This window comes from Molossus molossus, unplaced genomic scaffold, assembly GCF_014108415.1.
Source record: "Molossus molossus isolate mMolMol1 unplaced genomic scaffold, mMolMol1.p scaffold_m16_p_6, whole genome shotgun sequence".
NCBI classification, from domain to species: Eukaryota; Metazoa; Chordata; class Mammalia; order Chiroptera; family Molossidae; genus Molossus; species Molossus molossus.
Genome location: NW_023425399.1, coordinates 59,074,783 through 59,086,937, shown reverse-complemented (window position 1 = coordinate 59,086,937; position 12,155 = coordinate 59,074,783). Strand labels below are relative to the sequence as shown.

General features: G+C 39.7%; 1 pseudogene; it reads right to left on the bottom strand.

Moving 5' to 3' along the window:
- Positions 1–5,184: 5,184 nt before the first annotated feature.
- Positions 5,185–5,975, bottom strand: LOC118618848 (annotated as a pseudogene).
- Positions 5,976–12,155: the final 6,180 nt, after the last annotated feature.

Sequence of the window (12,155 nt, the reverse complement as noted above, 5' to 3'; positions counted from 1 at the left end):
GGCACTGGATGCTCCCCTAACCGATCCATTTCCTAGATCTTTCTGGGTTTTGTCTTGCCCTCTACTGGGCATACACCTAACAGAGGACTTTCTTTTGCTATTTTTATTCCTCCTTTCTATGCCTGTTTAGGGGGATTACGTCCCCATTGCTGGAAGATGTTCTGAGGAATATGTCTGATTCCCTTTGCTCTCTTCCTTTAATAATATTTAGCTACCTATGCTAACAGTAGGGATGGGAGAATTACATTGAGGACTGGGAAGGGGAGTACATGGGATGTAGAATGGCTGGGGATTGCTATTAGTAACCTGCAAAATGGCAGTAGAAGGACACTCCCTTTTTCATCAAATATTAAAAAAATTTTTTTTTCTTTATGGACTTTAGAGAAAGAGGAAGGCAGAAGGAGAGAGAGAGAGAGAAATGTTGATGAGAGAGAACATCAATTGACTGCCTCCTGTATGCCCCTCACTGGGGATTTGGTCCACAACCTGGGTGTGTGCCCTGACCCGGAATCTAACCAGCGACCTCTTGGTGCATGGGTCGATGCTCAACCACTGAGCATCGACTGGCTGGGCTTCATCAAATATTTTTTAAGCCCTGGCTGTTTTGGCTCAGTGGTTACAGCATTGGTCCATGGACCAAAGAATTGCAGGTTTGATTTCGGCCAAGAGCATGTGCTTCGGGTGTGGTTTGTCCTTGCCCCGGTTGGGGTCCTGAGGGAGGCAACCAGTCTATGTGTCTCTCTCACATCAATGTTTCTCTCTCTCTCTCTCCCTCCCACTCTGTCTGAAGATAAATGTAAAAATATCCTCGGGTGAGGATTAAAAAAAAAAAGAAAGAAATATATGTGTGTGTGTGTGTGTGTGTGTGTGTATACACACATATACATATATGTGTGTATATATATACATATATGTGTGTGTATATATATATATGCATATATACATATGCATATATATATATAGCATATGATATGTACTAGCACTGTAAAGACATGCCTAGCTAGCTGAGGAGAGTAAAACAAATCAAACTTTACACAACAATTGAATAGGGATTAAAAATCCAATGTAGTCAACATAACAAAACTTAGATTCAATATCCCCTATTTAAAAGCTGAGTGAACTATGTAATATACAATGAAAAGATTTTCTTCCAATGCTTAAAAATAAAGTGTTGCCATTTGAATGAGAGTCAGTTACTTGGAAATTTCTTATAACTAGGATACCTCATTGCCTAAAAATGCCATTTCAGGGTATTTTTGTTGTTGTGAGTATTACAAATGTCCCTCATTGCCTCCTTCTCCACCCTATTGTTTGTGTCCTTGGTTTATGCATATATGCATATAAGTTCTTTGGTTAATCTCTTTTCGACCCCCTTCCCCTTCCCTTTCCCCTTCCCTCTGAGATTCATCAATCTGTTCCATGTATCCATGCCTCTGTTTCTATTTTATTCACCAGTTTATTTTGTTTGTTAGATTCCACATATAAGTGAGGTCATATGATACTTGTTTTTGTCTGACTAGCTTATTTCACTTAGCATAATACTCTCCAAGTCCCTCCATTCTGTCTCAAAGGATAAAAGATCTTTTTTTTCACAACTGCATAGTATTTCATTGTGTATATGTACTACAGCTTTTTTATCCTTTCATCTACTGATGGGCACTTGGGTTGTTTCTAGATCTTAGGTACTGTGAATAGTGCTGCTATGAACATAGAGATCCATATATTCTTTCTGATTAGTGTTTCAGGATTCTTAGGATATATTCCTAGGAGTGAGATCACTGGGTCAAATGGCAGTTTCATTTTTAAATTTTTTAGGAAATTCCATACTGTTTTCCATAGTGGCTGCACCAGTCTGCATTCCCACCAGCAGTGTACTAGTGTTCCCTTTTCTTCACTTCCTCTCCAGTACTTGTTGTTTGTTGATTTATTTGATGGTAGCCAATCTGGCAGGTATGAGGTGGTACCCCATTGTTGTTTTAATTTGCATCTCTCTGATGATTAGAAATTTTTTTCATATGTCTCTTTACCATCTGCATGTCCTGTTTAAAGAAGTGTCTATTCAGGTCCTCAGCCCATTTTTAAATTGGGTTGTTCATGTTCCTTTTGTTGAGTTGTATGAGTACTTTATATATTTTGGAGATTAAACTCTTATTAGATGTATCATGGCCAAATATGTTTCCCAAACAGAGGGCTCCTTTTTCATTTTTGCTGTATAGAAGCTTTTCAGTTTGATGTAGTCCCATTTGTTTATTTTATTCCTTTGTTTCTCTTGCCCTAGGTGATGTATTGGTGAATATTCTGCTACATAAAATGTCTGAGATTTTATTGCCTATATTTTCTTCTAGGATTTTTATGGTTTTGCAACTTATATTTAAGTTGTTTATCCATTTTGAGTTTATTCTGTGTGTGGTATAAGTTGGTGGTCCAGTTTCATTTTTTTTTTGTTTGTTTGTTTGTTTTAATTGAGCATACTGGCTTGGGTCGATTGCTGGGTTCTCTGTTCTGTTACATTGATTTATATTTCTGTTCTTGGACCACTACCAACCTGTTTTGATTACAGTGGCTTTGTAGTATAATTTGATATCCAGTATTGCGATCCCTCCTACTTTGTTCTTCTTTCTTAATATTGCTGCAGCTATTTGGGGTCTTTTTTGGTTCCATATAAACTTTTGAAGTATTTGTTCTAGATCTGTGAAGTATGCTGTTGGTATTTTAGTAGAGATTGCATTGAATCTATATATTGCTTTGGGTAGCATGGACATTTTATTCTATTTATTTATTTTTTAAATACTTAATTTATTAGTATGTTTTTATTACCAATGTTCCTCCTTTTTCCCCCTTTGACACTCTCCTCCCTGCTCCCACCCACCCTGCCTTCACCATACTGTTTGTGTCAAATAAGTTCTTTGGTTTATCTCTTCCTGCCTCCCCCACTACCTTTGCCTCTGAGGGTTGTCAGACTGTTCCCTACTTTCATGTCTCTGGACCCATTTGTTCTTCAGTTTTATTCATTATATTCCACAAATAAGTAAAATCATGTATTTGTCTTTCTCCGATTGGCTTATTTCACTTAGCATAATACTCTCCATGCCCATCTATGCCCTCTCAAAGGGTAAGAGATCCTTTTTTCTTATATTTGCATAGTATTCCATTGGGTAAATGTACCACAGCTTTTTTATCCACTCATCTGCTGATAGACACTTAGGTATTTCCAGATCTTAGTTAGCTGTTATAAATAGTGCTGCTATGAACATAAGGTTGCATATATTCTTTTTGATTGGTATTTCAGGCTTTTTAGGATATATTGCTAGAAGTGGAATTACTGGGTCAAATGGCAGCTCAGTTTTTAATTTTTTGAGGAAACACCATGGACATTTTAATGATGTTAATTCCTTTAGTCCATGAACACAGTATATTCTTCCACTTGTTTATGTCTCCCTCTATCTCTTTTCTCATCATCCTGTAGTGTTCTTTTATTTATTTATTTATTTTTGTTAAATGTTTTTATTTGATTTTTAGAGAGAGGGGAAGGGAGATAGAGATAGAAACATCAATGAGAGAGAAACATTGATTGGCTGCCTCCTGCACACTCCCTACTGGGGATTGAGCCCGAAACCTGGGCATGTACCCTGACTGACAATCAAACCAACTACCTCTTGATGTGTAGGTGGATGTTCAACCACTGAACTACACTGACCAGTCAATGTCCTGTAGTTTTCTGAGTACAGGTCTTTCACGTTCTTGATTAAGTTAATCCCAAAGTATCTTAATATTGTTGCAATGGTAAATGGGATTGCTTTTTTTAGTTTCTCTTTCTTTTTTTTTTTAATCCTCACCTGAGAACATTTTTCCATTTTTTGCTCAGATAGAGTGGGAGGGAAAGAGAGGAAGAGAGAGAGAGAAACATCGACATGAAAGGGACACATTGAGTGGCCGCCTCCCGCACAACCCAACCAGGGCACATGCCCTTAGCGGGAACCGAACCCGGGTCTCTCTGGACCACAGGCTGACGCTCTAACCGCTGAGCCAAACCAGCCAGGGCTAGTTTCTCTTTCTGATAATTCATTATTGGTGTATAAAAATGCCACCAATTTCTGGGTGTTAATTTTGTATCTTGTTACATTGCCAAATTCATTGATTAAATCTAATAGTTTTTTATTGGAGTCTGTGGGGTTTTCTATGTGCAATATCATGTCGTCTCCAAATAATGACAGTTTTACTTCCTTATTTCCAGTTTGGATGCTTTTTATTTTTATTTCTTGTCTGATCACTGTGGCTAAGACTTCCAGTACTATGTTGAATAAAAGTGGTGAAAGTGGGCATCCCTATCTTGTTCTTGTTGTTAGGAAAATACTTTTAGTTTTTGCCCATTTAGTATGATGTTGGCTGTAGAGTTGTCATATATGTCCTTTATTATGTTGATGTGTGATCCATCTATTCGCACTTTACTGAGAGTTTTTATTGAAAATGGATGTTAGATTTTGTCAAATGCTTTTTCCACATTAGTTTTGCTTTTTCCACATTAGTTTTGCCTTTTCTTTATTAATTTTATTTATTTATTTTAAAAGGCTTTATTTTTTTTAAAAAAATTTTATATTTACAGAAAAATTAAGGTAGTACATAGTTGCTATGTACCTGGCACCAGTTTCACTAACTACTAACATCTTACATTGGTGCGGTGTACTTGTTACATTTAATGAACCAGTATCAATACATTATCATGAACTAAAATCTATACCTGCATTTCAATTACACTTATATAAACAATCAAAACAAAACAACTTATTTTGCTAGAAACCTACAAACTCAAATATGCCTAGAAAGCACATGAGAGTAACTGCCCATGCAGCCATGAGACAGGAAGTAAAAGATGCAACTAAAAGAGAATCAACGAATAAATGAAACAAGAGCTTTCAGGAGCTGACTGCCATTACAAACTGAAAACTATAATGAACTAACCCAGAGGTGTATAAAAAAGAAGAGGTTGAAGTGAGACTGACTCAAGGGTAAGGGACTGTCATACTCATTTAGCTGTTAAGCCCCAGAGGAAAAGGGAACAAAATTTAGGTTATAAATTACTAGCACCTTAGTGGGCATGCCAATTCCCCCTGTTTTCTTCCCCCCACCCCATGCTGTATTAACTTTAATGAAGCATAAAGATTCTTCTAATCATGTCATGTCGGCTCATTTCACCAGCTGTTTGGCCACCAGTCTCTTGTCTCTCCCTTCAGCAATGGTGAGGCGGATACCCTTGCCACAGGGAAGGGAAATCCATGGTTTGTTACCTTTGCCAATAACAAAATGTTGGCAAGCTGGGTGGCAAAGCTGTTGCCATTACCATCTTTCACATGAACCACATCAAAAGAACCAGGGTGTTTCTCTCTGTTTGTGATCACGCCAATTCTTCCCAGGTTAGCACCTCCGGTCACCATGCACAGGTTACCAGTGTCAAACTTGATGAAATTGGTGATTTTGCCAGTCTCCAGATCAATCTGAATGGCGTCGTTCACCTTGATGAGGGGATTGGGGTAGCAGATGGTGCACGCATTGTGAGTCACCAGAAGAGGGATTCCCTTTGTGCCCACAAAGATCTTCCTCACTTTGCACAGCTTGTACTTGGCCTCCTCGGGTGTAATACAATGAACAGCAAAGTGACCCTTGGTGTCATAGATCGGACGAAAATTCTCTCCCGTCTTGTCAATGCTAATGACATCCATAAACCCAGCAGGGTAGGTGACATCGGTTCAGACCTTACCATCGATCTTAATGAAGTGTTGCATGCAGATCTTCTTGACTTCATCGCCTGTGAGGGCATACTTCAGTCTGTTCCTTAGGAAAATGATGAGAGGGAGATATTCTCTCAGCTTTTGGGGACCGGTTGATGGCCGAGGAGCAAACATACTGGTCAGTTTATCCAGCATCCAATGCTTTGGAGCTGCTATATGCTTCAGATGCTTCTTGGGACCACGAGCCATGGCTTAGGTAGGCACGGAAAGAGGACCATCTTCTTGCTAATTAAAGCGAAATGAAGTTTATGAGGAGAAAGTAATCACCCGCCATGTTCGTTTCTCGGCCTCTGACGCGATGGTGTCTCTTTATTAATTTGAGAGAGAGAGAGAGGGAGAAGGAGAGAGAACATCAATTGGCCACCTCCTCCATGCCCCTCAATGGAGATTTAGCCCACAACCTGGGCATGTGCTCTGACCAGGAATCAAACCAGTGATCTATTGATGCATGGGTTAATGCTCAACCACTGAGCCACATCAGCCTACATGATCATGTACTTTTTATCCTTCAATTTATTTATGTGATGTGTTACATTTATTGGTTTGCAAATATTGTACCAGCCTTGCATCCCTGGAATAAATCCCATGTGGTCATGATGCATAAATTTTTTATTATATTGTGGGATCCGGTTTGCTAATATTTTGTTGAGGATTTTAGCATCTTTGTTCATCAGGGATATTGGCTTGTAATTCTCTTTTTTTGGTAGTGTTTTTATTTGGTTTTGAAACTAGGATAATGCTGACCTCATAAAAAGAGCTTGAGAGTCTTTCTTTCTCTTGAAATTTTTGGAATAGCTTAAGGAGGATAGGTAGTAGTTCTTTGAATGTATGGTAAACCTCCCTTGTGAAGCCATCCACACTAGGGCTTTTGTAAGCTGGCAGTTTATTGATTACTGCTTCCATTTCATTAGTTGTTATTGGTGTATTCAGGTTTTCTGAATCTTGCTTGTTGAGTCTTGGAAGGTTGTATGTTTCTAGAAATTTGTTCATTTCACCTATGTTGTCCAATTTGTTGGCATGTAATTGTATTTCCTTACAATCCTTTGTATTTCTGTGATGTCAGTTGATATTTCACCTCTTTCATTTCTGAGTTTATCTATTTGGGTCCTCTTTCTTTTTCTCAATGAGTCTGGCTAAAGGTTCATCAATCTTTTTTATTTTTTTGAAGAACAAGATTTTGATTTTATTGATTTTTTGTCTTATTTTTTTTTTACTCTGTATGTCACTTATTTCTGCTCTGGTCTTTATTATGTCTTTCCTTCTAGTTACTCTTGGCTTTTCTTGCTGTTCTATTTCTAACTCTTAAAGTTGTAGGGTTAGATAGTTTATTAGAAATTTTTCTTGTTTCTTGAGGTAGGCCTGTATTGCTATGAACTTCCCTCTCAGTGCTCTTTGCGCAGTGTCCCATAGATTTTTGTGCTGTGTGTTCATTTTCATTTATTTCCAGGAAGTTTTTAATTTCTTCCTTGATCTCCTTGGTAACCCATTCATTGTTTAACACGCTATTTAGGCTCCATGTGTTTGAATATTTTTGAGTTTTTTTTAAAAAACTTATCGTTATTGTTGAATGTATTACAGATGTTCCTCATTTTTCTCTCATTGACGCCCTCATCCCCTCTCCCGCCCCCCTCCTGCCTTTTCCCACACTATTGTCTTTCCATTGGATATGCAAATAAGTTCTTTGCTTTATTTCTTCCCATCCTCTAACCTGCCTTCCCTTTGAGGTTTTCAGTCTGGCAACCAATTTGTACTTCTTAATCCCTTCACCTCTTTCACCCATTTCCCCAACCTCCTTCCCATCTGGCAACCAACAAAATGTTCTCTGTATCTATGAGAATGTTTCTGTTCTGCTTGTTCATTTTGTTTGTAGATTCAGTTGTTGATAGATATGTATCCATTACCATTTCGTTTGTTTATATTTTTTATCTTTTTCTTCAAGAAGACCCTTCAACATTTCATATAATAACGATTTGGTGGTGAAGAACTCCTTTAGTTTTTCCTTGTCTGGGAAACTCTTTATATGGCCATCAATTCTAAATGAGAGCTTTGCAGGATAGAGTAATCTTGGTTGTAGGTTCTTGCTTTACATCACTCTGAATATTTCTTGCTACTCCCTTTCTGGCCTGCAAAATTTCTTTTGAGAAATCAGCTGACAGTCTTATGGGAACTCCCTTGTAGGTAACTAACTGCTTTTCTCTTGCTGCTTTTAAAATTCTGTCTTTGTCTTGAACCTTTTGCATTTTGATGATGATGTGTTTTGTGTGGGCCTCTTGGGGTTCATGTTTGGGACTCTCTGTACTTCCTGGACTTGTATGTCTGTTTTCTTCACCAAGATAGGGAAGTTTTCTGCCATTATTGTTTCAAATAGGTTTTCGATTTCTTGTTCTCTCTCTTCTCCTCTGGCACCCCCAAGATTTGAATGTTGACCCAGCCGGTGTAGCTCAATGGCTAGGCATCGATCCATGCACCAGGAGGTTGCCGGTTTGGTTCCCAGTCAGGGCACATACCCAGGTTGTGGGCCAAATTCCAGTGGGGGGCATGCAGGAGGCGGATAGTTGATGTTCTCGCTCATTGATTTTCCATCTCTCCCCCTCTCTTCCCCTCTCTCTCAAATCAATAAAGAAAAAAAAATGCAAATGCTGGCACACTTGAAGTTGTCCCAGAGGCTCCTTACACTACCTTCATTTTTTTTTGGATTCTTTTTCTTTTTGCTGTTCTGATTGGGTGTTTTTTGCTTCCTTATATTCCAAATTGATGGTTTGCTTCTTGGCTTTCCCTACTCTACTATTGAATCTGTGTTAATTATTCTTTATTTCAGTTAGTGCCTCCTTCATTACTGACTGTGCATCCTTCATTTCAGACTGGTCCTTTTTTATGCTCTTGAGGCCCTCACTAAATTCTCTGAGGTTCTCACTAAGTTCATTGAGCATCCTTATAAGCAGTGTTTTGAACTCAGCATCTGTTAGGTTGATTATCTCCATTTCGCTTAGTTCTTTTCCTGGGGTTTTGTTCTGTTCTTTCATTTGGGACCTGTTTCTTTGTCTCCTCATTTTGGCTGCCTCCCTGTCTTTGTTTCTATGTATTACTTAACGAGAGGTATGGGGCTAGCTGAGACCAGATGCTGCTTGTTTGAAAAAAGTTAGAAAAACCTGAAGCAGGATCCAGAACAGGCCAATCCTATGGTAAAGCAACAGGCAACAGCTTGGGTGGGCCTGAAAGTTGGGTGGGGCGGGGCAGAGCCTCAGGGAATCACCAGGGTGGGGCAAACAGTGTGAGTCTCAGGTATGGGACTGGAGTCCCAGGTATGGCTCCTGTCTGTTGTCCCAGGGAAGGGCTCACCAAAGGAACAAAAGCCTCTGACAGCACGTCTGCCCAGGAGAAAGCCCCCTCTCCAGCCCTCGCTCCAGTGCCAAACAGCTCAGTTCTTCCCTGTATGTCTCTGGCACTCTTGGAGCTGCCTCCCCTCCGAGCTTAGAGGGAGCAAGTCCGAGTAAGTTCATGCATGGGCCCTTTAAGAGGAGCTGCCTAGGACTCCAGCTGCCTCAGCCTTTCTGAGCCTCAGTTCCTGCTTGTTTTTCCAGCCAGAAGTGATGGGGATTCTCTTCCTGGCACTGGAACCCTGAGCGGGGCACCTAGTGTGGGATGGAGACCCCTCAGTCCTCAGGGAGGACCTTCCCAGCTGAGGTATTCTCCTAATTTTTATTCACCACACGTGGGTCTGGGACCAGCCTGTCATGCCTCCTCCCCTCCTACCAGTCTCGATGAGGCTTCTTCTTTAATTTCATAGTTGTAGGACTTCCATTCAGCTTGATTTCTGGTGGCTTTGAATGATGGTTGTTCTGTAGTTTAGTTGTGGTTGTGGGAGGACACGATACTGCGTTTACCTACGCCGCCATCTTCCATCCACTCATCTTGAGTGTTTTTATTGTAGTTGATTTCTAGTTTCATGCCATTGTGATCCAAGAAGATGCTTGATATGATTTCAATCTTGAACTTGTAGAGACTTAGTTTGTGTTCTAACGTGTGGTTTATCTTGAGAATGTCCCATGTGTGTTTGAGAAGAAAGTATATTCTTCAGCTTTGGGGTAAAATGTTCTGTAAATGTCAATTAAATCCATTTGATCAAGTGTGTTGTTTAGGATCACTGCTTCCTTGTTGATTTTTTGTCTAAAATGTCATGGGGGTGTAAAATACAGCATAGAAAATATAATCAATAATACTCTAATAATGAGGTAAGATGTCAGATGGGTATGAGATTTTTGGAGATGATCACTTAGTAATTTTTATAATGTCTAATCACTTGGGGGTACACCTGAAGCTAATATAATATTGTATGTCAACAGTAATTGAAAAACAATAAATAAATAAATAAACAAACAAACAAACAAACAGCCAGGTGAAAAAAAAGAATTGCTGTAGAATTTAATATATCTATATCTATATCTATATCTATATCTATATCTATATCTATATATGATATCTATATATAAATACATATATAACTGACATAAAATATTGTTGAAATACTCATATATGCAAAATTTATTAGGTTAGACAAAAACCTTATAAGAATATCTAAATGTAGGCAGAGGGCCTAAAGAGACACCTCTCCAAACAGAACATATAAATGGCCAAGAGACATATGAAAAAATGCTCAACATCACTAATCATCAGAGAGAGGCAAATTAAAACAACAATGCGGTATCACCTCACACCTGTCAGAATGGCTGCCATCAACAAATCATCAAACAACTACTGGCCAGGGTGTGGAGAAAAGGGGACTCTAATACACTGCTGGTGAGAATGCAGACTGGTTTATACACTATGGAAAAAATGGTGTTACCTCAAAAAGTTAAAAATTGAACTCCATTTAACTCAGTGATCTCACTTCTAGGAATATACCCTAAGAAGCCTGAAACACCAATTAGAAAGAATATATGTACCCCTATGTTCATAGCAGCAATATTCACAATCGCTAAGATCTGGAAACAGGCCAAGTGTCCATCAATAGACGAGTGGATAAAAAAGCTGTGGTACATACGCATAATGGAATACTGTGCAGCTATAAGAAAGAAAGATCTCTTATCCTTTGAGATGACATGGAGGGACCTGGAGAGTATTATCCAAAGTGAAACAAGCCAATCAGAGAAAGACAAATATCACATGATCTGACTTATTTGTGGAATATAATGAACAAAACATGCTGATGAACAAAATAGATCCAGAGACATAGAAGTAGGGTACAGACTGACAAAGTTCAGAAGAGGGGGTCAGGAAGAGGGGGGAGAGATAAACCACAGAACTTATTGCATGTATGTGTAACCATGGACATTGACAACAATGCTGCGGATTGGGGGGCGGGATCAGGAGGACAGTGTCAATGTAGGAAAAAGAAGAAACATCTGTAACAAAAATAAATTAATAAAAAAATAAAATAAAATAAAAATTTTAAATTATAAAAAAAACTATCTAAATGTAAATAGACTCCACTCAAACATTTTAATCTAGGTACTTCCGGTTAAGATGGCGGTATAAGTAACTGCATTACTCGCTTCTTCCCACAACCACGTCAAAATTACAACTAAACTACAGAACAACCATCATTCAAAATCACCTGAAATCAAGCTGAATGGAAGTCCTATAACTTCGAAATTAAAGAAGAGGCCGCATCCAGACTGGCAGGAGGGGCAGAAGGATGGATGGGCTATTCCCACACCCACAGGTGGCAGATACAAACCAGAAGGGCTACCTAGGCTGAGAATGTCCTCCCTGAGAAGTGAGGAGTCTCCATCCCACACCAGGCCTCTCAACTCAGGATTCCAGTGCCAGGAAGAGAAGTCCCAATAACTTCTGGCTGTAAAAACCAGTGGGAGGCTGAGGGAGGCTGAGGATGCTGGAGGTCCAGGCAGTTCCTCTTAAAGGGCCCATGCACAGACTTACTCAGATGTTCTCCTGAACTCTGTGCAGATGGGAGGCAGCTTGAAAGGCACCAGAGACATAGAGTTGAGTTGTTTGGCATTGGGGCAAGGGCTGAAGAGGCAGCTTTCTCCTAGACAGACATGCCGATGGAGGTCATTGCTCCTTAGGTAAGCCCTTCCCCCATGAGGCCAGCAGAAGGGTGCTATATCTGGGACCCCAGCAACCTGGCTCACACTGTTTTCCCCACCCTGGTAGTTCCCTGAGACCCTGTCCCACTTAACCTTCAGGCCCACCCAAGCTGTTTCCATTGGCTTTACCATAGGATTGGCCTATCTTGGCTCCTGCTTCAGATTTTTCTAAATTCTCTAGAAAACACAGAATTTGGCCTCAGCGAGTTCCATTCCTCTCACTAAGTGGCCGCAGGCCTGGCACTAGAAGCAGCCAGCCTTA